Genomic DNA, 27,031 nt, shown 5'->3' with positions numbered 1-27,031 from the left:
CGCGTGCGTACACATCAATCTAGAGCTAGGAGAAACTTGCCTAAAATGATTTCGAAAACGTGAGCTAGCTTTGTGGTTCCAGAGAATGCGTATCAACACTGTTTCCACGACGAAAAGGTAATATTGTGATTATGATAGAGGTAATGCCTGTCAAGTACCTGGGCGTTACCCTGGATGCACCGATGACATTCCGCCCGCATATAAAATCAGTCCGTGACCGTGCCGCGTTTATTCTCGGTAGACTCTACCCCATGATCTGTAAGCGGAGTAAAATGTCCCTCCGAAACAAGGTGACACTTTACAAAACTTGCATAAGGCCCGTCATGACTTACGCGAGTGTGGTGTTCGCTCACGCGGCCCGCACACACATAGACACCCTCCAATCCCTACAATCCCGCTTTTGCAGGTTAGCTGTCGGGGCTCCGTGGTTCGTGAGGAACGTTGACCTACACGACGACCTGGGCCTCGAATCAATTCGGAAATACATGAAGTCAGCGTCGGAACGATACTTCGATAAGGCTATGCGTCATGATAATCGCCTTATCGTTGCCGCCGCTGACTACTCCCCGAATCCTGATCATGCAGGAGCCAGTCACCGTCGACGCCCTAGACACGTCCTTACGGATCCATCAGATCCAATAACCTTTGCATTAGATGCCTTCAGCTCTAATACTAGGGGCAGGCTTAGGGACCCCGGTAACCGTACTCGTGGAACTCGACAAAGAGGTCGACGTGCAACCTAACCCATGCATCAGCCCGCTGAGTTTCTCGCCGGATCTTCTCAGCGGGTCGCGATTCCGATCCGGTAGTAGATTCATTCGCGAAACAATTGCTCTTGAGTTGTTAGGTCTCCTTCGGAGGCGCTCGGGCAGCTGTTAGCAAATCCCACCCCTCTTGGCTGAGCCTTTGCTCGCCCACCTGTCCTGGTGAAACTGGAAAGGCCTTCGGGCCACCAGTAAACTTTCAATCATAAAAAAAAAAAAAAAAAAAAAAGGTAATGCCTCGAACATTTTGTATTATTATCATAACTCTTAGGATAATGTTCCTCTTAAAACGACAGTTATAATATATTATAATCTTAAATAAACATAACTTTGATTCTAACGCCTAATTAACGAAAACTAGTTCATACGCCGCCGTGACTAATTTAAGAATTTATACGTTACGTCTGTTATTAAGTTATGAAGATTATTACGAATTTTACGTAATAAGTAAAATTAATACATTCATTTATAAAGTATAGAGAACCGTGAGTCGCAACTTTGTAGTGGAATATATTTTTCTGCCGGGTTTTTTTTTTGTATTAGGTGACCAAGCCACTTCTTTTCCTGGGTGTTTTTCAGTGCTGAACATCTAGTCTATATAGTCTGACTTTTCCTTGCTCAAGTTTCGCATCAACAATAGATAAAACTACAGGTGGTTCGTTCGAGAAGATATGAAATGTTCGCCGATTCTAACTTTTGTACACATTTGTTTTGTCAATTTTAATAAAATAATACAATGGTATTTCAAGTCATAATACTCAATGAACCTGTTATATATCTGTACTGTTCGAATACTGTGTAACAGATTATATAATGGCCGTAGCAAAAGCGCGAATGTGGTTGTTAATCATGGGAACATTGGTAGCTTTGTGGCATGCCTTCGTGATTGCGGTTTGATGCAATGCGTGTTTGAAATGTTCGGCTGACCTAAATTTCGTGGCACGTATGTAAAGTTTACCCGACTGTACAGATAATTTTATCACAAATAGATGTAAATGTTATTACAAGATTCCTTTATATATGTTGAATATAAATAAAAGACAAAACAAGACACCCAAAAATAAGAAATATGTCAAATGCCACCAACGCTCTAAGCCATGCCCAAAGACTGAAATGGAAATGGGTGGGCCACATGGCGAGGCTACAAGATGGAAGCTGGACCAAAACGATTACTTTGTGAAGCGGCCCAATGGGAAAAATACACAGAGGTAGACCTTGCACAAGATGGCAGGATGACATCACAAGTACAACGGGCAAACTGGATACAAGTGGCCCAAAATAGGGAACATTGGTTTTCGCTGGAGGAGGCCTTCACTCGAGGAGAGGTTCTTGCAAATAAGTAATATGAAAAAAATGTTTTTATGTATTATATGAATTGTTAATTATTGGTTACAAGAAATAAAAAGGCTTTATATTATATATACAAGACTCCTTTGTCACTCAATTTTATTTGGAAGACAGTATATTTAATGTATTGTGCAATTTGTTCTTAAAACATATAATTTTAGTAAACGTATGTTAATAAACGAGCTTAAAATGATTTTAAGTTGCAATGTGCGCTCCTTTACTGATTGGTGGATTTTTGTTGAGTCTAGTCAAAGAATAAGATCAACCAAGTTTAGGGAATGATCGAAAACATAAATTCCCTTAAGTCTATCTGTTATTAAGTTGATAACATTTTGAAGCCGCTTGTGATGAATGGATTAATTGAACTTTCAATATATTTTATTTTATTATTAGCTTTTCCCCGCGACTTCAATTACTTAAAAAATGAAAATATTTTTGAATACTAGAATGTTAAGGAGCTATTTAAAGTACCAAAATCATGCTTTTTAACCAATTCAAAAAGAGAAAGTTATCAATTCGACCACCATATTTTTATCTATGTATGTTCACCGATATCCCGAGAATGCTTGAACCGATTCTGATACTTCTTTTTTTTTTTTCGAAAGGGTAGACTTCCCGAATGGTCCTCTAATAATCAGGATCAGGATCTGATGATGGAATCCTGGAGAAATCGAGAAAAATCTACAATTTTCAAAGCCTGTCTTGAAGTGATTTGGGTGTTTCTTATAATTCTTCTTATTCTGTGCCACCGTGCGTGCAGCTGCCGGCCGGTGCTTTGTACATAAATATTACGCGCTTAATCATTATTTTGCTGCGATGTTATTTTAAAACTGCGAATGAATAATTACTTGTAATGAATAACGCATTTATTTGGATAAGGATTAATATCATCTTTATAAAAACACCTTCACAAACAATGTTTTATATTAGAACAGATTTGGTTTGCTTAAAAAAGGTTATATAGTGAGCCAACTTTAAAATATAGACATAAGCTGTCGCGGACTTTTCTTTAGTACTCGATTCACGTCTTTTTTTGTTCATCTTTTTTTCTCACCAAAATTTTAATATTAGTTAGATATCAATTCTGTTATAATAGTTAAGATTTTTTAAAATCCTTACATAGCGCTGCTTTTATCTCGAAATTGTTGAAAACTATTATACAGAAAGGAAAAATAGTAGTAAGGCATTCTTAATTCCAGAACGAGAAAACAAAAGATTTTCTAAAGTCGCAAACCATGTTTTTTAAATTAAATTTCATTTCGTGCAAATTTCATATGAAGTGAAATGTTTGAATCAAAAAAATACAGACTCATTTTTAGTACATGACTTTAATTATCTTTCTTTTGCGTGGTGCGGCGGATATATAACGGGATAAAAATCAACAAAAACTCACAAAACACGTAGAACCACGGAATAGATCTATTCCGTGCGTAGAACGAAAGGCTGGAATCTAACAAAAACTTTGAAAAGACATTTTGAGCGGTTATTTCTGTCCTATCTAACCTTAATTACGGTTAATTATTTTAATACTATTTTTTTTACTATTCCGAATTAAATGAACTGACATGATGTTAGAGAATATATGTATATACCTACGTATATGTAGAATATAAAGGATATATGTACGTTGCGTAGAGTTTTATATCTTTTGTTAATCAAACCCGTCCGATCTTTGATTTGACTTTGATCCGATCGCTATGAAACTTTACAGGATCACCCGCTAGGCCAATTTGAAAATTACTTATAAATTTCATCGAAATCGGTCCAGCCTTTATATATATACACACAACGACTGTCATATATCTCATAATAGGTTTGTTTGTTTGAAAGCATTGTGAAGCTACGTCGCTATTTGTCGCTTTCCGTCTCACATCTAGAATGCTGATAATAATGCTGATGTAAGTAAATGATGTAGTAGTGATGCTGATGTAAGTAAGTTTTCTGCCAGTGACCGATAAATTCGTTCTCAAACTAAACTCAAATAATGCGATCACCGATCCAATATCGGGAGGGGTTTCGATATTCAAATTTATCGATTCTGACAATTAAGTCGTTCACAACCTATCTAATAGCCGACGTTTTTTTTTTTTTTTTTTTTTTTTTTTATTGCCTTTGTAGGCAGACGGGCATACGGCCCACCTGATGGTGAGTGGTTACCGTCGCCCATGGACTTCAGCAATGCCAGGGGCAGAGCCAAGCCGCTGCCTACCGCTTAATACTCTCCACAAGCCTCGTTTGAAGAAGGACATGTCATAGCGCTCGGGAAACACCGAGGAGGGGAGCTCATTCCATAGCCGGATGGTACGTGGCAAAAAAGATCTCTGGAAACGCACTGTGGATGACCGCAGTGGCTCCAGGTAGTATGGATGAACTCTACTCCGGTGGCGGGCGGTGCGATGGTAAAAACGAGATGTTGGTATCATCTCGAACAATTCCTCAGAGCACTCCCCATGGAACATACGGTATAAAATACAGAGGGAACCGAAGTCCCTCCGCAAACCCAGAGGCTCCAAACGATCCGAGAGAATGGGATTATCGACAATCCGAACGGCCCTCCTCTGTATGGAGTCAAATGGAAGAAGCTGGTATTTGGGAGCCCCGGCCCAGAGATGGGAGCAGTACTCCATGCGAGGCCGGACTTGTGCTTTATAAAGCAAAAGTCTTTGTCCAGGCGTGAAGTACCGCTTCGCTCTGTTGAGGACTCCCAGCATTTTGGACGCCAACTTGGCTTTGCCTTCCAAATGACTCCGAAACTGGACATCGCTCGAAACGTCGACCCCAAGTATCCCGATACTCTCGGAAGGTTGCAGGGATACTCCTTGGAATTGCGGCGCCATGACAAAGGGGTCCTTCTTCGCAGTGAACGCGCAAACTTGTGTCTTTATCGGGTTGAATTGAACCAAGTTCAATTCACCCCATTCGGAGACTCGCCCCAGAGAGTTCTCCACTTCAGACACAAGTTTTGATCGTCTCTCTTGCACCACGCTCCGAGAGAGACTCTGATGGCCGATATATCGCGCATCCCCCGTGCTATCATCTGCATAGCAATGCATGCCATCAATAGACAGCATGTCATTGATATACAGGATGAAAAGCGTAGGGGAGAGCACCGAACCTTGTGGAACGCCAGCGTTAATGGTCATGGTATCAGAACAGTCACCGTCTACAACGACCGTGATGCTCCGCCCATCCAAAAAGCTAGCGATCCACTTGCAGAGACCCTCGGGGATTCCGTAAGATGGTAACTTCGATAGAAGTGCCCTATGCCAGACCCTGTCGAAGGCCTTCGCGATATCAAGGCTCACAGCAAGAGCCTCGCCCTTGCTCTCCAAGGCTTCAGCCCACCTGTGAGTAAGGTATACAAGAAGATCGCCAGCTGAGCGACCGTGACGGAAACCGTACTGTTGGTCACTGATCAGCTGGCGATCCTCAAGATACTTCAGGAGTTGTGTGTTTATAATTCGCTCCATCACCTTGGAAAGCAAGGAAGTTATCGCGATAGGCCTGTAGCTCGATGGGTCCGACCGGTCACCCTTCTTGGGGATAGGGTGGACGTAGGCGGTCTTCCATGAAGACGGAACCCTGTTAGTGCAATAAGAGAGGCGATACAAACGCGTTAGCGCAGGTGTCAGCTCAGGGGCGCACGTTTTCAAAACCACTGCGGGGATGCCATCTGGCCCACTCGACTTATGGACGTCCAGGAGTCGGAGCTCCCGCCTGACTGCACACTGTGTGAAGCAGATATCCGGCAGGGAGCTATCACACCGGGGGATGTTCGGTGGTGTGGCACCCCCGTCGTCCACAGTCGAGTTCGAGGCGAAGAGTTTGACCAGAAGGTCAGCCTTCTCTTTCGCGCTGTGGGCCAGACTGTCATCGGACTTGCGCAGTGGTGGGAGACTAGACCTGCAAAAGTTTCCTTCTGCAGCTTTGGCGAGCGACCAAAAAGCACGGCTCCCGGAGGGATAGCTCTTCAATCGCTCGCCAACTCTAGCAACGTGCTCCGACTTCGCCTTGGCAATTACCTTCTTGTAGGACCTGGAAGCGGCGTTATATTTCCGCCTTTCCCCTGAGATGTTAGGATCCCGACGTCTCCTGGCATTATCCCATGCCACGTATGCGGACCGCTTGAGGCGTGCAGCATCCCTGCTGGCATTGTTATACCAGGGTCTGCTGCGACCCCCAACGGGCACTTCAGAGGAGGGAATAAACAATTCCATCCCCTGGAGCACCACGTCTTTAAGACGGTCCGCACAGACGTCAGGATTAGCAGAGGAAAAGCAGAACCGCCCCCATGGGTAGGATGCGTAAAATTCACGCAATCCATCCCAATCTACTGACATATACCGCCAAACTCTTCGATACCCGGTCGTCGTTTGACGATCAGGACGAGAGAGTGGTACGGCAGCACGAATAAGGCAGTGATCAGACGATCCAAGCGGAGCGTCGACCACCACACTGTATCCGGCCGGATCTGTGGTCAGCAGAAGGTCCAACAAAGAAGGCTCATGCCCCTCGATATCTGGGACACGGGTGGGCTGTGTCACCAGCTGGGAGAAGCCGTAGGCCAAGGCGAAATCGTAGGCAGTCCGACCCGGGAGGTCAGTGGTTCTGGACCCCAACCACTCTTGGTGGTGAGCGTTAAAGTCTCCAAGAACCACCACCTCCGCAGATGGGTACTGCTCAAGCACGCGGTTAGTCCCCTCTTGCACATGCTCAAACAGAGCTGAACCTGCATCACTGCTGTGGGACCTGTACAGGCACGCGTAGATTCGGCTACGGCCCCCGTGATCTACGCGCAGCCACAAGAGGGACAGGTCCCGTTGTTCGAGGCCCCGAAGACGGCAACAACAGACATCAGCCCGGACGAATACGCACACCCCGGCTTTACGCAGGAAGTTGTGCTCCAATACGTAGCCGGGGTACTCAAGGTATGAGGTATCATCCGGAGCAGATATCTGTGTCTCCGTTAAAAAAAGCAGGGCAGGCTGCGCCGTCTCAAGGTGGTGGTGTACGGCGTCAAGGTTGCTATGTAGGCCCCTGACATTGCTGAAATCCACATTAAATGTGGAATGGGGAACCGCCTGTGAAACCCTTTTCTTTTTTTTTGTCGACTTCATAATTGTTCAATTTTCGGAGAGTAGGATTAGGAGAGGTAGGATGTTGGAGGTGAGACCGAGGCAACACCTGAATGAAGCGCGGAACATAGTACGTGCTCGACCACGGATTGCGTGAGAGACCGACGCAGGGCATGGAAGGGCCCCCAGTCCACTCTGCATGCGATCGCCGGGATCCACTCCGGTCTCCGACTCCGGCACGACGACCGCACGACAGGATTTTACACCGGTTGGCGGGACAGCTTCCCGGGGCGGAGTTTAGTAGAGACACCCGGGTTCAGGTCCCCTACTGACCGGCGGGCGGCAGCGGGTACCGTTTCACTGGGTCTCCCTATACCCCCGTCAAACAATCACGCCCCGTGAGTTCGCACGTACGTCTGCTCCGCAAGTTCCAGGCGTCACCAAGACTTACCCCCAACAAGGAAAGGGAAAGGGAAGGGATAGAACTGGCTCTCCAACCCACACGCCGGAACACAGCTAGGCTATTTGGCGGCGGACTCTAGTTGGAGGGTGGTCGCCAGCCAGTCGGACTAGGTCCTACCACCGGTTATGTTTTCGGCTCCCGTTTAGCACCACCCAGGGGTCACTTGTAGGGAATCGCGGGTTAAACCTACGGAAGCGGGAAGCACCAACCCCCAATTTTACCCCCCCCGTTCTTAATCGAAGTAGTTATTTCCTATTAGATCCCGATTGAAACTTAGTTTACGAGTAATATAATACTACAAAACTCTATTTAGTCTTGAAAATTTAATTAGTTTTGTGGATTGTTCGGAGTGACTTGAACGAATAAAGTATTTATTGCAATTCTCTAAAAACAAAAATCTCGGAATAGACCGTGTCTTTTAAAAATATTGATGAAACTACAACCAAATTAGTTCATTAAATGTGAACAAACATGCACAAAGGCGAAGTCAAATAGACAAAAAATCTGGTTGAAACTTAATTTATTAATCATGTTTTTTTATTCGACAAAAAAGGAACATTTTAATTCGGGCAGTAGTCTGAGTCTCATGCATGAGGCTCCCGAGCCCAGGCGGTACAGCTAATGTTCAGGGATACGCTCCTGGGTCAGACCCAACCTGTCGAGTTGGAATGCTATACACCGCCGACCGGGTAGGTTGCTCTTCTATAATACATCCGGCAGCTTAGGTAACCGTCGCTGATCGTCCCATTCTCCTGGTGCTAACGCGCTGGAGTGACAGTAAAATGCGGTGCAGCTTTGACCCCTTCAGACCACCCTATAACCATCATCGGTTAGGCGACTGCCTCCTTCCAACCCCGCCTCGCGGCCGCGACACGGCATCGAGAAGAAGAGATCTCCCTTTCCCATTTCGCCACCTCCTTCTGCGAGATGTAGGACTCGCAGAAGTTCGAAGAAGGATATGTCCTAGAGTTTTTTTTTTATCTTAGAGTTAATAAGCTCTCGTACCTACCTATATTTGGTATGCGTGCCAAAATATGTTCGTACAGCTATAAATCTATATAGCTATAATCACTACATAGTATAAAACAAAGTCGCTTTCTCTGTCCCTATATCCCTATGTATGCTTAAATCTTTAAAACTACGCAACGGATTTTGATGTGGTTTTTTGAAGTGAAAACTTCTTTAGAATCGTTGTGATTTCAAACCGGATGCAACGGAAAAAACGACAGGTAAGAGACACAAATACAAAAATGTGTAGGATGAATGAGACAGAAATATACATACTATTTAATACAGCGCCATCTGTGAGATTTTTTAATACTAACGTGTGTATGAAAGCTCTTGTTGTGAATTTTAATTTAGGATTATACGTGAAATTAAAATATCAATTCACAGAGGGCGCTACCTTACAATTATTTACTAATGACAAAATTTTACATATACTTAAGATTTTTATGATAATTGTATTTTAATTTTGGAAGGTTTCACTTCTACCACGTGTGAATTGCACACATGTATTTTTTTAATAGATAGAGTGATTGAAGAGGAAGGTTTATATGTATAATAACATCCATTAAATAGTGGAGAAATCAATAATAAATTACAGTTTCCGAAGCGAAGCGAGGGCGGGTCGCTAGTCTATATGTATGAAATAAAATCGTTTGCATCGTGGCACTCTATTCTTACGATTATACAGCACATAGTATTGTCGTCACGTTTGTCCCAAATTGCATTCTCTTTGTTCGCGTAGAATCGCTATTTTATTAAATCAGTCGCATCTGGCTCGCATTCGGTACTACTACGGACCCATCAAATTCTATTCCAACAGTATGAGAACATAATAATAATTTTCGGAATAATGAAATTTTATAAGTTTAGCGTCTATAAGTTCGACAGCTGTTATACTGTATAATTGAGACTTAGGTCTCAAGGTAGATGGCGGCATTAATGTTGTGATTTCTATTGGCTCGCTTAACTAGATTATTACGCAAAAACGACTGACTACATAGGGCTACTTATTTAGAATTTTTTTTTTATTGCTCTTGTAGGCAGACGATCATACGGCCCACCTGATGGTGAGTGCTTAGCGTCGCCCATGGACTTCAGCAATCCTAGGGGCAGAGCCAAGCCGCTGCCTACCGCTTAATACTCTCCACAAGCCTCGTTTGAAGAAGGACATGTCATAGCGCGTGGGGAACACCGTGGAGGGGAGGGAGCTCATTCCATAGCCGGATGGTACGTGGCAAAAAAGACCTCTGGAAACGCACTGTGGATGACCGCAGTGGCTCCAGGTAGTAGGGATGAACTCTATTCCGGTGGCGGGCGGTGCGATGGTAAAAACGAGATGCCGGTATCATCTCGAACAATTCCTGAGAGCACTGCCCATGGAACATACGGTACAAAATACAGAGGGAACCGAAGTCCCTCCGCAGACCCAGAGGTTCCAAACGACCCGTGAGAATGGGATTATCGACAATCCGAACGGCCCTCCTCTGTATAGCGTCAAATGGAAGAAGCTGGTATTTGAGAGCCCCGGCCCAGAGATGGGAGCAGTACTCCACGCGAGGCCGGACTTGTGCTTAGTATCCATAAGGTGAACATTATTTGAAGCATAATCATACATATTTCTTACTACAATTTTGCCCGCGGGTGGAACATCTACATAAATTTGATTCTACTCTAGATTCTTAAAATATGTTTGTCTTTTTATCAAAATACATAAAGAGGGTTACTCTGACCATAAAGATGTCTATTTTTATACTCTACTAGCCGTCCTCGCCCGCTTCGCTGGGCTTTTAAAATTAACATTATTATTAGAGAGTCCAATAAATATTAGCCTATCCATTAAGTACATGTATTTTCTACGTGGATACCAAGTTTCAAGTAAATCGGATGCATGTTTTAGTAGTTATAAGGGAACATCCGTAAAAACCACTGTAGTTTTATATATTAGTAAAGATTCCAATTACGAAGTCCCTTTTGGCATTTCTTAAAACGTAACTCTTCACGTTTCGCATAATTTTAAATAGAAAACTTTTTTTGTTCATGGTCGTAAACATCATTTAAAAAATACACAATCAATCATTTTTTATTTTTTTTTATTGCTTAGATGGGTGGACGAGCTCACAGCCCACCTGGTGTTAAGTGGTTACTGGAGCCCATAGACATCCACAACGTAAATGCGCCACCCACCTTGAGATACAAGTTCTAAGGTCTCAAGTATAGTTACAACGGCTGCCCCACCTTTCAAACCGAAACGCATTACTGCTTCACGGCAGAAATAGGCAGGGTGGTGGTACCCACCCGCGCGGACTCACAAGAGGGCCTACCACCAGTAAATCTATATCGTTATACAATTAATTCACACACACAATAACATAATAATAACATCTGTCTCATGGGACTTCCTAATTGGAAAAGAGTATAATTTTTTTGTTAAAAAATAATAACGGTTTTAAATTACGAGCTGTGACGAGGGCATTTTGTATTTATCATAGATGTGTGTTGATTAATTAATTATACTTGTAAATCAACATTTGAAACCAAATCCTTGATTTCGTAATACATAATAATATTTCAAATTTCTTAATATTATACGTTCTATGTAATCAACATAAATATTCATTTGTACACATTGCGTTTGGGGGGAAATAAAGGTACGTGTAATCTAGAACGGAATATGTCAGAAAATGCCAAAACATTTACTTCATTTGCATAAATTAATTTAAATAGATATGTCGTTCGGTATTTATTGTATCGGAGCTCAAATTTAATAATTTAAGCCGTTGTTGGCTCAAAGTAGATTTAACGCAAAACACATTTTATTTTCTGTTTAGTCAATTCCATCAACTTTTTACGACACAAAATAGCTTTCAACTTTGGATAATGCAATAATTGACGAAAAACAATATCGCTCTTCTTAACAACTCATTTAAGTAAATCATGTTATTGTCATGTAGGAAATAATGAATGCATATAGTTTTTGATGGTTCGGTTGAGGCTCGTGTCTTATCTAACAATTACGTCACTAAATGTAATACGAATAACGCGATTTTGAGGGGCCTCTTTCTATCCGCTAATCTCTCTTATACCTCGTCTTTGATGTCCGTTCACCGTCCCTCCTTATTAAATACGGGGAAGACGAATTTTAACGTCTAAATGGTTTTGATGAAAAATAAGGATATTATTTTCTTTTCATTTTAGCGAATACATTATTAATTGTTGTCTACAAAGGAAAATATGCCCGAGGCTCACTTTGCAATATGCGGTGCGGTCATCGCGCATTGATATAAGCCTGATAAAGTGAAAGTATTTTTTATTTCTTCGAATGAAATAGTCTTCTATCTGTTTAGAAAATAAATTATATTATTGGTCTCTCTAGCTTCATATCGCGTATTATTTATATATGTTACCGGCAATCTGTATAATTCAGGTATTCTATACAATAGATATATATATGTATCTGGCTAGATGGTGCGATGACCTCCGCACGGTGGCCGGCAAGAAGTGGATGAGGAGAGCCGCAGACCGGGCTCAGTGGTGTGGATTGGGAGAAGCATATGTCCAGCAGTGGACGACTGTGGGCTGTTGATGATGATGATGATGATGATGATACAATACCTAGGTAATGTATAGAATACCTAAAACGTTAAGGTAATGTATGAAATATTCTAGATAGATATAGATCTACTGGTTTCTCAGAATACAGGAAGTAAAAGATATTTATTTATTTTTACATGAAGAACTATTGTGAAATTTTGAGCACTCCCCCTTCCTATCGTCTTTTACACACATTGCCGGCAGCGCATTCGGAATTGTATAGAATGCCTAGGTAAAGTATAAAATGAAAAATATTTCATACATTAATATTCATACGTTTTAGGTATTCTATACATTGCCTAGGTATTGTACAGAATACCGTATTATACAGATTGCCGGTAACATATATGAATCGTTTATTATCAAAGGTGGCAATCTGTACATTTGGACAAAAAAATGTTATTGATATGTCAATACAGAATATAATCGTCTCCTTCAAAGAATACGGTTCAAAATACCTGCATTAAATAAAGGTTAATACTTAACCTGCTATTTATCTAAGATGTCGTTCAGAAGAGTTTTGTGACTGCCAATGGAATACAAAGTCAATAATTAGTTTTTCTGATTTACCAATAATTGTCCAAAGTCACATTGCCGGCTTTGATAATAGTCGACTTATATATAAAGGTGTTCAATTCTGTGGATTGTCCTAACAAAGCAAATACCGACGTACACGTGTGTAATATACGAGAGGAATGGAGGAGACATGTCGTTTTAATTAAATCCAGTCCTGCGCACGGAACAGCATTGCTTTGCTCCCTTCCGTGTCGACAGATTCTGACTTGTCTATATTCTCGATTTGATGTGAATCTGGAATGCCCGTGACGGCATTTTTTTTAGAATGAGTCAATTCATACCGTTGTTGCTGTTTGTTTTTTGAGAAAAAAATATCATTTTTTGACATGTCTTTCTTCAAACGAGGCCTGCATGTGTCTGTCTAGCATTACCTGGCATTGCTAACGTCCACGACCGACGGTAACCACTTACCATTATGTCAGCTCTATGTCCATAAATGTCTACTAAGGCAATCATTTTTTTTTATGGACTCTTACTGTTTTATTTAAGAAGGATATAATAATCTTCCTACCTACAATCTAACAAACAACGACAGCCTAATCATGGGCAATAAATACCATACGTAATTTTAATAATCGTTAAAACTACAAATTTACTTTCAAAATAAACGAAATACAATTGACCTAAAATCTTTATTTATAAGATGGCGGATTTCTCAGCGCTCATTCAAAATTCAATTATTTATTAACAAATTTAATAGTATCCATTACACAAATGAAATTTTATTTCCTTGGATCCAGAACAATAAATGGGATTTGCGAGACAAGCCTGAATTTTACAGAGAGGGTCTGCTGTAAGTCAACATTACCATATTGATTGATTACACAATCACGTTCACACCGATCTATCAATTTGCCATTTCTGAAAGCGAAAAGCCATTTTTTAGCGTTACGAACGAATCTTATAATAAACTTTTTGTAGGTGGACGAGTACACAGCCCACCAGATAGTTAATAGTGATCAGGGATGCTCAAACGGGCTGAGCCACTGCCCATTGCTTAGAATTCGGTTAAAGCATTGTTTGAAGAAGGACATGTCATAGCGCTCAAGAGAAATCGAGAGGATGATACTTGGAAAATAAGATCTCTGAAAATGGCTTGTGGATTGGCATCGTGATTCTAGTTAGTATACGTGAGCTTTGCGTTGGTGTAATGATATAATTGAAATGACGGGATCATTTCAATGGGTTCCCGAGGACACTAAGAATTTGGTGAAATTGTAATTTGGAAACCAATCTCGATGTGACCTCTTACGTTCTCACCTTACATTCAATGGAGATCCTACTCTTTTTTTATTTATTGCCCTTATAGGCAGACGAGCATACGGCCCACCTGATGATGAGTGGTTACCGTCACCCTTGGACTTCAGCAACGCCACCATTCCATTTATAAGGATACAGTTGAACATTAAATTAATGATTTATTAGTAGTTTAACTTCATTGCCAACATTACAGAAGTATGAGACAAGGAACTGTTAATTAAATCAGGAAAATGTTTACTTCTTCTATTCATTAAATGTATTTAAGTCACATATTTGAAATAACGTCTTCATTTATTATTATCAGAAAAAAAGTCCGTGACTAAAAATGTCAGCAAAGAAACAGCAATAGGTGGTTTATATTGTGGTTATCTACATTTCCTGGAAACATTCACTTCTCTAGATTTCACGTCCGAGAAAATTGTATTCCCGGAAGAATATATTTCTCTGTCCTCTTTATTGACCAAGTAAGTCAATAAAACAAAATACCCATATTTTTCTGTTCAGTTATAAAACTCTAGAACAATATTATGACAGTATATTGTCCGAGCCAACGGACATTTCAGCATGGATTTTATTTAAGTGTTGTTCGTGACATTTTGGATGATTGACGATATAAATATTTTTTCCATCAAATCTTGTGTCATTTTATCAACAAGAATTTGAAGAAAATATATTATTAGAGGCGACTCCCTCTTAAGTCAAAGTCTATGGGCGGAGCCATTGACGACGAGCACTCACGTGGACTCGTGACGTCATCTGGAGGGGCAACTCGTCATCTGGAGGGGCAACCAACCGACCAGCGGGGACATCACGCCACCTCGGATCACTTTTGGTGGAAGCGCGCGCAGCGTTCACTTGTCTTAGATTTAATATTCTGTGTCGATCGTTCCTACCCACTTTTGTATTTTTTTTATTTATTTAAATTATTAAGCCGTTGCTAAAATCAGAAGTGGGATAGGGCTTGTGCCCTATCCGCTTTTGGGTTATCCTGGCGTACAGTTTATTTTTAAAATTTGCATTAAATTAACAACGTAATGACCGATATACGTGTAACTGGAAGCAGGGTAGGAGGACGCTCGCATTCGCCGAATGTTCGAGACCAATATTGGAAAATAATATTGGCGCGTTTAATTGCTTAAAACTCAAATGTGAACGTTGCGCGTGAGTCGAGCCCGCTAGGGTCGCAGATAGAAGACGCACGTCCCTCGACCGCGGACGGTGGTGGCGCCGGACCCGTGGTGGCGTTGGGAATCACATCACCGCCGCCGTCAGAGTCCCGCGCGTACGACGCTACAGACAGGATCATCGGAGCATTAAGTGCACTGTCCAAAGTAAGGTCGAACCATTTTTATATTTCTAATTTTGACCCCAGCGTTAATGATATCGATTCTTGGTGCGAAGTAGATTTTTTTTGTCGGATACCCTCTTATGAAATGTAATAAATCACCAAGTAACTAGCTCAACGACTTTATCACAACCGACCTTACGGTCTATTTTTATTGACGCGATAGAACATGCTCGAGACTGAATGCTCAGTTTCGATGGGTGGAAATAACATTCGAAGGGTTCAAAATGTTACTAGTCGGCACACTCCATCAATACGTCAATTAGACAACAGTCCGACTGTCCAGGTCGGTGATCATGCAAACGGGACGCCGTGTTGTTCCATCGCCGTGTCGATTGTACTCGCGTTTGAGAATAGATGTAAAATAGTTCCACCACGCGTTGTGACAATAAAAAGGCAACTACCACATCAGCACGGATGTTAACCGAATCCATTAGATTCGTAAATTCAGATCGAGCTCATGGTTACTTTATTTCTAAGTTTTACCCTGCCGTGCAATACATAGACACATTATGTAAGGAAGTAGATGGGCTAGATCCTTAACTGGGAAGGCACTGAGTATTTGTCACGAGTTTTGGGCTGTCTTAAGAGTGATGAGCGTACTTGGTTACATGTGTGATTGTCTAGTGATCGGACGTGGGGTAACTTCGTAAAAGACTTTAAGCCGTTGTGTCTGCGAAAGTTAGAGTATGCCAATATTCTTTATAATGCTATGCAATTAGCATCAGATTGCTTTGCCTCATACGTCGAGTGCGCTAGGAGATCGTTGCTCTGTATTAAGATGGTCAGAGGTCTGACTGACAAACTCGGAACTTTAATAATGATACGGGGCATAATGGGCCCTCTGGTTGACTCGCGAACGCTAGTCTACAGATTCACGATTTGATTTAATTTTTGGTGGAGGTCAGGTTAGGCCGAGTCCTCGTAGGGTTCAGGCACTAGTTGAGTCACCAGTGACGCGTAATGTCAAACATTCTTGGGGTTGACTGCATGCTTCGCAGAGATTTACGTGGTAACATAGTTCACGTAGATGTTGTACCGTGGTAACATAGTTCACGCAGAGATTTACGTGGTAACATAGTTCACGTAGATGTTGTAACGTGGTAACATAGTTCACGCAGAGATTTACGTGGTAACATAGTTCACGTAGATGTTGTAACGTGGTAACATAGTTCACGCAGAGATTTACGTGGTAACATAGTTCACGCAGAGATTTACGTGGTAACATAGTTCACGTAGATGTTATGACGTGGTAACGCAGTTCACGTAAAGGTGTGACGTGGTAACGCAGTTCACGTTACGAGTGTATTAGCTTGACATGTTAACTTGGCCATGTCAACCAGACTTTACTCTCACAGTATATTATACACCCGATATGGTAACAGTGCCGTGTCGTCAGTACATCTAACGTAACTCAACAAGAGCCTACTATACATGAACACACTGAAATGTGATGTAAAATGCTCACAAAAACTACTAACTTTTACTAATGGTTCATGGTACCAAAATCATGATTGTAATGCAAACAATCTATTTCTATGACGATATCATAGAACACCCCGATAGCAACGCTGTGCACACAGTGAGTCCTGCATCGTCAGAGATTGAAGACGGTCATGACATCGAGGTGAACGTGGACGTCCACCAGTCAGGAGAGGCCGTATTAGAGGCGACTCCCTCTTAAGTCAAAGTCTATGGGCGGAGCCATTGACGACGAGCACTCACGTGGACTCGTGACGTCATCTGGAGGGGCAACTCGTCATCTGGAGGGGCAACCAACCGACCAGCGGGGACATCACGCCACCTCGGATCACTTTTGGTGGAAGCGCGCGCAGCGTTCACTTGTCTTAGATTTAATATTCTGTGTCGATCGTTCCTACCCACTTTTGTATTTTTTTTATTTATTTAAATTATTAAGCCGTTGCTAAAAATATCTAATATTGCTTTCAACGTGCAAGAAAAATGTTTATTGTAAGGGTTGACCAGCTAATAAGTGAATCAGGGTGCTATAATAAGGATATCCACTTTGAAAATGACTTTATAATAAGCGTGTAGCTTTGGACTGGCTACATTAGAACTAAGGTCAATGTTTCTTTTTATTACCCGTATAGGCAGCCGCGCATACGGTTCAACTGATAGTGAGTGGTTACCGTCGCTCGTGGACGTCAGCAATGCCAGGGCCAGAGCCAAGCTGCTGACTACATGTACGTTTGAAGCTCATGAATTTGCTTTCTTCCAAGAGAAACACTACTGAGGCGAAAATATCATCAATAACAAATCATATTATTCAAAATCCATACACAAATACAGATACATAAATTTATTATTAGAAGTAGTGATGTAAATAATATGAATACCTACTGAGATAAGACTTAACGGTGCAATACGTAGACGAACGAGTTATTACTAAATTTAATCTCGAGTTGACTTTATACATAACACTAAGATTAATTTATTTCTGCTTCAATAGATGAATTATTAATTTAATAAAGTCAGAAACAGAATCATATAAATTGCTTCTGACCTTAATCCTTAATGTCATATAGGTGAAAATGACGCTTCACTCGAGTTCTTATACATATAGCTTTTGAATTAATTAGATAACTAAGGATAAAAAATGATATAGGAAGGAAATTATTAATAAGATGAACCCTTATTAATAATTTCAAGATGGGTGAGAGGGTTTTAAAAAAAAGTTCAAATCGCGATTAGACATAATTCCGTGCAAAGTAAGCGTGGTTGCCGGAATTTAAAAAAAAACGACAGAATATAAAAACCTCAAATGGGCGGTCTCATATGAATATTGCATATCTAAACCTGATTAGCAGTCTAATTAACAGTAAATGTATCGTAATAGATGGGTGGTATCGTAATATATCGCCCATCAGAATCCTTTCAAGCCTATCTGCATTTAAAAGGTCGTTAATTAGCAGCCTACACTTTAGATCATCTAATTCCATTATTGAACACGTTCAACGTTGTATATTATACGCACACAGAAACATTTTATATGATAGTCGGATAAGTACGACTCAGCCTCTCCTGGATCATTTGAAACTTTTTTCAATAATTTTATTCTTATTTTATACCTACTATTGTTGTATTCGCCATTAAAGTATTTCATGATAGTTGTTTTTCCTTTTTGAGCTACGTTATCTTGTGCTTTTGTTGTTCGTTAATTATGTAAATTAAGCATTAAATTCCACTATTATTGTACCATTTAGTTATTTTTCATAATAAAGTAAGAGTAATTAAGTAAATGTGAACACTGAAATTTGCATGTGAAATTTTCAAGAACCTTTTTAAATACAAAAATATTCGAACTTCATTGAATTAAGTGTACTACTTAGCATAAACATAAGTTTTAAATAACGCTTGGCTGCGAAAACGGGGTAGCTACTATAGATTTCCCAAGGTGAATATTATATTTTTATCGAGCCTCACGGAACAATACAATGGAGATTCAAGTGTGCGGTATTGTGCTCGCTGTTTATGTTAAATTTTCTTGTTTACTGTACTTATTATAATGGTCAACAGGGTCTGAAGCTCATAAGTACATATTGGACCTGTAGTTAATTATTTATTTCCAAATGAGTGTACCAGGCTTACCGCAAACAGGGAGAAGTGGTGATTGGTCGTGAGGCGTATAACATCTGCCCACAGCAATGATACAGACTGACGGCAGACAGACTTCAGCAATGTCAGGGGCAGAGCCAAGCCGCTGCCTACCGCTTAATACTCTCCACAAGCCTCGTTTGAAGATAGACATGTCATAGCGCTCGGGAAACACCGTGGAGGGAAGCTCATTCCATAACCGGATGGTACGTGGCAAAAAATACCTCTGGAAACGCACTGTCGTTGAACGCAGCAGTTCCAGATAATATGGATGAGCTCTGCTGCGATGGTGGGAGGTGCGATGATAAAAAGGAGATGAGGGGATCATTTCAAACAATTCCTCAGAGCACTCCCAGAGCATGATAAAGAAATGAATTCCTAATTGCCTAATATAGCTGATATCTATTAAAAACAGTAACCATCTAACATCGGGTGGGCCGTAGCTTCGTAGGTTCTCAATGGAATAAAACTGTTTTGACTACCGTCTGACATAAGCGTAATAATGCAAAAAATGAGATAAGAAACACAACAGAACCAAATCATTAATCAACTACGTCGCATTCCTTTCAACAAGGCCTATACAACGTGAAGTTTGAATTATAAAGTTATGGAGTCTATTGTGCATAGAAACTGCTGTCGTGAGTTTATAAGCTTCGATACGAAATGCTGGAGTCAGTTTAAAGTTTCTGTTCGTGGAATACTAGCATATATGGGTGGACGAGCTCACAGCCCACCTGGTTTTAAGTGGTTACCGGAGCCCATAGACATCTACAACGTAAATGCCGCCACCCACCTTGAGAAATGAGTTCTGAGGTCACAGTATAGTTACAATGGCTGACCCACCCTTCAAACCGAAACGCATTAATGCTTCACGGCAGAAATGGGCAGGGTGGTGGTACCCGTGCGGACTCACAAGAGGTCCTACCCCCAGTAAAAAGAAAACTAGTCACAGTAAAAAGTAAAAGAAGCCTCTTTCTTCATGAATACCTTAAATATTTACGTAATTAAATTCAATCCGAACTCGTTATTGGCGTGTTACCCAGTCTCAGTATTCACATTCTAAACACAACTGATCGAAACAGCACTGTCTATCGATATGTGACCGATGACAATAAATAATTGTATGATATAAACTAAATATTATTTTTTTACTGCCGCAGACAATCAGACGAGTGCTCTCTTAGCCTAGTATTAAAGGGTTACTGGAGGTCACACAATAAGACGTGAATAACGCCGCACATTGAAATAAGAGGTCATTTTGAAGGTCATTTAAAAGAAACTAGCGTCGCTACGTTTTAGAAAATGATACTATTCTATCTTTTAAAACCTTGATTTTTTTTTTGTATTGATTTCACAATCGATTTTTTATTTCGTTCCTAAACCGAATTAACGACAGTTTCTATTCTTCGCATCATCAAAATCCACAATTGCGAAACAACACGAGAATACACTTGATTTCATACAACGTTACATTCTAAGGTGAATTGCGCATACGGATTCATGGTGACATAAATAACGTGATGCAATCTCCGACATCTCGGCGCGGAGGCAAAACCAAGAAACGGTGAAAGTTCATAAGCGCCGGACCTCCTGTTATCGGCGACTCATCGATTCTGTAAATGTCAACATTACGACTTTAACCGATTGTCGAGCAACACAAGAGACCTCAAGCAGATATTTTCCTATTATAAATTTAAGGCGTATTAGTATCGGAATCGTGCGGCAACCGGGCGCGAATGTTTTCTTTCGATTTACGCAATACTCGGTTGCAATATGATTGCTTGCACGAGTATTTCGCGGTTGTAATTAACGCGGTCATGATAATAAACACTACCGATATTTTATAATGCGTGAGCGTCACAATTGGTCAATCCTAAAATGCTGCGTACAATATTATTTGAGTTACTAAATTAATAATGTACTCGTTTATTTGAACGTGTTACACATCAATTTGCTAATTGTTTTGTTAATCCTAATTAACCTATTTGCGATGAATTGTTAAATACATAGTTGACATTCGTTAATTTGTTAACAAGCTCTTGTGTTCTGTAATTTATGAGTGAGGAGGTAAATAATTATCGTGTCAGTAAATGAGTTTTTCTAACACTCAATCTAAAGCAAATGGTGGCCTCATATCGAGAATCCTTGCATCAGCTGACTTTTACTCATATAACTTACTTATTTGAATATGAAACCACTTAATAACTTAAGCTTGACGTTATGTATGTATTATCAAAACTATTTAGCATTTAAATTAATACTAACGAACTAATGTAGGTGAATAGTAAGCCTACATTTTCCTTTCTAAATGTATACAGAGTTTTGAGCAATATTCCCGAAACACATTAACGCGCGTAACTACATGAATATGTTTGGTGACATACGACAAACGAGCTCCTTCCATTATTCCCTCATGTTCGTTTGCCTGTCAACCAAGTTTGGTTGAAAGCCGACATGCACTTAGAGTCTTAATTACTTCAGCCGGCTTAAATTTCTGAATGTTAATGGATCAATATTGTAATGAAACATTGCAATGACATCGCTTAAGCGACATTCATTTGCATAGATCGATCTATTTGATGAAACACACGTGATATTTTAAGATAAAGGATTGTTAAATGTAAAGGTGTTAAGCAACAACAAACAGTGTAGTATTCTATTTCAAAAAAACTAGTTAAAAACTATCGTATACTCTTAGTAAAGATCTGAGAATTAATTTTTTTTTCCTACCTATGCTGATAGCCTTGAGAGGCTATTTCAGCTTACCCTAGCTTGTGTAGGTGAGCTCACGGGGCTCAAACCGGAGAATTGCTAACACTGACCCTAGCAAGAGCAGTGCTTCGCAGAATCTACCACCGGGTCGGAAACGCGACCCACTGAGAAAATCCGGCGAGAAACTCAGTGGGCTGTGCCTGTGGGTTAAATAATTCGCTCGTCGAGCCCTTCGTCGCAAGCGACGGGTTCGACGAGGATGGTGACCGGTGCTTGTAGTGCCTAAAAGCACCGTTAATGGATCAGGAGGATCCGTGATGACGTGCTTTGGGCGACGTCGACGGTTTACCATTCGGTCTACAGGATCGGGTATGTAGTTTCAAGCGGCCACGACAAGAGGGTTCTCATGTCGTGCCGTCTTCTCAAAGTGGCGCAGCGATGCCGACTGTAGATACTTACTGACGGGGTCGAGCTCCAGGTCATCGTGGAGGTCTGAGAATCCAACGAAACAAGCGTCTTATCTTGTTTTTTTAAATATTAAAAATATCATATTTTTGTTTTGCAAGTATCAGCTAAATTATCATTTAATTCATTTATGTTCTTTGTAAAAATAATAATCAAATCACACACATCGTATAAGAAAATATTGGCATCAAAAGTTACATCAATTAAGCTTTTCATAATCATCACTACACACACGATTGCATATTTTAACTAAATTATTTTTGAGTAAAGTATGTATTTAATTGATTATGTTGAATAAATTTTAGTGCTGTACATTTTTATGCTCTCGAATTGCAGACAAAATTAATATATTGTTAAAATCTCGTTTTCATTTTCTTCACTTCATCAACTTTACAATTTTCCGAGCGTTTCCATAACCCCAAACTATTTTCTTGTAGTTGACACGACAATTAAGATTTATTCAAAGCTATTTTTCGAATCATTAATAAATTAATTATTATTAACTGCCTATAACTTTTTATAAATTTAGTTTTTTGTAGCTGTTTAAATACATACAAGATTAAATATATTTAATTAGTTCTAAGTAATATAATTATTTATTTCAAATACCTAATTAATTTATTATTTGCTTGAATAGTATAGACTGATACGGAACAAACATATTATTTTTCTTAAACTTAAAATTTTTACAAAAAAGAATTACCTGTTATTATAATGTATTTTCTCACCGACGACTACTACAATTACACCACTTTGATCAAAAGCTGATCTTCACTTGTTTAATTTACTATCAAAATCTACCGAGAGTTAACATCTGAACGAAAACAGTTATTGAACGCGATGGACGGTGTAGTGGCCGGGCAGTAGGTCGCGCGCTGCGCCGGAGTCGGTGGTCGTACTAACACTGCCAGTGCCATTCCACCACCAGCAGTGACATGAAAGTTAGCATCCACATTACCTACATCTTACTCGCCTCCATTACTCCTATACAGCGAAGTGTGTGTATGATATAAAATAATTTAAATCACCAGCCGAGTTTATGTATACTAGTGGCCCTTCATAGTCGAAATTCGACTATAATTAATTGAAACTATAAGTTTGAACATTATTATGGTTCTATTGTCAAAGACTATAACTCTATAATCACAGATTTCGCCAATGCTACACTATAGACAAATAATAATCAAGACAAACAATATTAATATATCTAGTGAAATTGAGTTGACTACAGATTTTAACAATAAATATATATGCGTGTGTGTGTGTCAAATACATGGTAGTGTGCATAATGTATTTACGATGCGTAATTTAAAAAAAATTGCCACTCTGCACTCCCTCTCTATATTCTCTATAAGTGTGGGAAATTTCATACTCCTCCGTCCGCGCAATTTTCGTGAAAAGGAGTACAAAGTTTTTGCTTCACGTATTAATATATAGTTATTATCAATTTAACAATTTACTGAAATGAAATGAAATTTCAAGTGACAACCCTTATTTACAATAAAATTAATTAAGCGTCGCTGAGTTTTGCCTTAACTGAATGAAAGAGACTAGAATAATAATGCGTAGCGCAATGACAGCGCGAGCGCCCAATATTTAACTCTGACAAATTACCGACCCTTAGTATTCAACGTCTTAAGCAAATACACCATTCCACTGCGCCATATTAGTTAGAATGCTATCATAGCTGACGCCAGCGTTCAGGGTTTGGCGGGTGTAAAAAAAAACAAAAAGCAAATCAAACTTTGTAACCTTTATAAAATACCAATTAGAAAGGAGAGATTTTTCGAATACCTCGAATTCAACCTGAATAATAAGAATTCTTTATCTTAGTCTTGAATTAATTCCATGTTGAGAGCCCAGATCCGGAGGTGGAATGTTTGCGGTCGCAAAGCAACTGAATCACAGCGGAATATTCAATGAATCCGCTCTCGTTCCGGATATTAGGAATTCGGTTTTAATATTTTATAATATTCCCTTCGTGATTTAAACCTTGATTTAGTATTTGTAGGAAAGGAAAATGTATTTTATAGTTTGTTCAAGGCTCATACAAATTTTTGGGTATATAAGTGCAGATGGATTCAAAGTTCAACTGTTTTAAACAAGCATCGGACCTTTATGACCTCCGATGCTTATTATATATTGAGTTTCGCCATTCACCTTGATACATGACAATGTAATCTCTATTACATTGGAACATCCTAGACTTCGAACAAAAGATAGGAAGAAATAGGAAGCAGAAATATGTCGGAGAAAATGGCCGTTGATTTGGGATCCTTCGTAATACGTGAGGAGAAGACTGTTAGAAAGGAATGTAAAGGTTCAATAATAACCTTTTCCCGAAAAGGAAAAGCAGTTATTTTCATTGTAAATATTTCAGTAGCTTTGATAACCGAAACGTGTTTGAATTTTTTATGTCTGGCCAATATCGTACATTGACCAAGAGGTGTCAAATGGGCAACTTCATTTTTATTAACCTTTTAAGGGGAAAACGGGCGACGGTTTGGTCTATTAATATTATGCTGTAAGCAGAATTATTATCTTTGCATTAATAATTGATAATATGCTCAGACACAGGCGATATCATTCTATTACTCTAAACGTTCACATCCAAAAAATATTTTTTTTTTTTTATTGCTTGGATCGGTGGACGAGCTCACGGCCCGCCTGGCGTTAAGCGGCTACCGGAGCCTATAGACATCTACAACGTAAATGTCGCCACCTACCTTGAGACATGAGTTCTATATCTCAGTTTTTACAGTACAACGGCTGCCCCACCCTTCAAACCGAAACGCGTTACTGCTTCACGGTAGAAATAGGCAGGGCTGTGGTACGTACCCGTGCGGACTAACAAGAGGTCCTACCACCAGTAATGAAGCTACTTGATTCATTTGTGACCACGAGAACTGTAAAATATTGAAAACGTTGGAAATATGAAGAATGACAATAATAAACGCGACATTAAGCCATTAAAATAGTTTTAAGTCTTAAGTCTACGACTCGCGAAAGCCAAAGAAAATACTACAAAAATAACATTATTTCCAATATAATAAATAAACAATGAAATAAATCTTAATTAGTCAAATTAGATTCAAATAAGAAAAAGGGAGATCCTTAGATTAATACTCCTGACATGGTGGTATAATCTATTATAAGATTAAATTGTTGACTTTTCATGAAGCAGACATAATCATTCATTGGTCAGTCAATAATGCGGCATCAATATCTTTTGGGATATCTAGCATAACGATATCTAACATGCATACACTATAACAATAGAACATCCATTAACAATAGAACATGCATTAACAAAAAGAAATGTAATCCTACAAGCAATCAGCAATTATATAAACAGTTAAGTGTTTTACATAATCGCGTATGACATGTTAGTTTGTTTAGCGTGTTTTACATACTTAATAGCATGTACGAACCAGTGTTTCTATTGTATAATTTTAGACTATTCTCTTGCAAACATTTCAATCTCGTTGATTCAAATTAATGTTTCATATGTTGTGTTTCTTTTCAATATTCACCTTTTTTTATTGCTTAGATGGGTGGACGAGCTCACAGCCCACCTGGTGTTAAGTGGTTACTGGAGCACATAGACATCCACAACGTAAATGCGCCACCCACCTTGAGATATAAATTTTAAGGTCTCAAGTATATAGGTAGTTACAACGGCTGCCCCACCCTTCAAACCGAAACGCATTACTGCTTCACGGCAGAAATAGGCAGGGTGGTGGTTGGTACCCACGCGCGCGGACTCACAAGATGTCCTACCGCCAGTAATTACGCAAATTATAATTTGTAACTTAATTATAACTAATTGTAACTTAGATATGTATGTAGTCTGTATATTTGTATTCATTTTGTGTTAGACGCCCGGTGTATTTGTGTCGATCGATATAACTATGTCGGGGTTCAAATGCAGCTACAATTCTTCCAAGTAAATACGTACCTATCTACGTACCTAACATGAGTCACAACGGATTGGAGCGGGCAGGCGAGCTCGAGGGTTTACTCACTTGAGGAGGGGTTTGCTAACAAGTGCCTGAACGTCTCTCAACTCAGCGCGAGCAACTGCTGCAGATCGTTCCTATTCAAAAGCTAGGACAGTTGTATACAATACTATTTATATTTCGACCTTATATATTTAGTTTGGGTGACTAATTTTATGATGTTAGGCTAAAAAAAAAGCGTCATACGCAATGCCTTGTCTCATCGTTGATCTTTAAATTAAACAGATGCTAAATGTTATTAGGTAATGCTAAATGTTTATTTCAATATTTCAACCAGTCTTATTGCGAACACAAGGTACATTTACTTCAATTAGGGAGGGTGTAAATGCGCATTAAAATAAAAATATTTGGAATTTTAATTTAAATGTGATTGATGCCGATAAATGACGATTCTAGTCGGGAACGAAAGTCATTCAAAGCTTTGCTCAATCCCCAACCTCGGGATCGTGCGTTCGGCCCGCATTTCCTGCAAAACCCGTTTAACTTAAGACATAAAACGAAGCCCACACTTTCGTCAAAAGGAGGATTCCTACGCAAGCTATGTACATTGTTCATTTTGAACAATGAAACGTACTGTAATTTGGTTCGAATCAAGCAATGAACGAGAGTATTTAATCCCATCATACAACATGCTTACTGAATTATGTAATAGTTGCGTGGCATGACACGGAAGGCGCAGCACTCGGCCAATGGAGCAACGAACGTAATGTAACTAACTGCCTCGACTCTCATGCGAACCACAAATTATACTTTTTTTTTTTAGCAAAATCAAATAGACATAATGAGCAATG

The 27,031-nt window shown here is 39.9% G+C and overlaps 1 protein-coding gene across 1 annotated transcript in view; it reads right to left on the bottom strand.

Annotated features, from left to right (window-relative positions):
- LOC101735884 (nose resistant to fluoxetine protein 6) overlaps nt 1-23,333 on the bottom strand; it is a 95,527-nt gene extending 72,194 nt beyond the window's left edge. Inside the window, exon 1 of the mRNA XM_012692552.4 lies at nt 22,925-23,333. The gene's annotated coding sequence lies outside the window, so the exon portion shown is untranslated. The remainder of the gene's footprint in view (nt 1-22,924) is intronic.
- Nucleotides 23,334-27,031: the final 3,698 nt, after the last annotated feature.

The sequence above is a fragment of the Bombyx mori genome, chromosome 15 (genome assembly GCF_030269925.1).
Source record: "Bombyx mori chromosome 15, ASM3026992v2".
NCBI classification, from domain to species: domain Eukaryota; kingdom Metazoa; phylum Arthropoda; class Insecta; order Lepidoptera; family Bombycidae; genus Bombyx; species Bombyx mori.
Note: the sequence above shows the minus strand (reverse complement) of the source record. Positions and strands in the feature narration are given on the sequence as shown.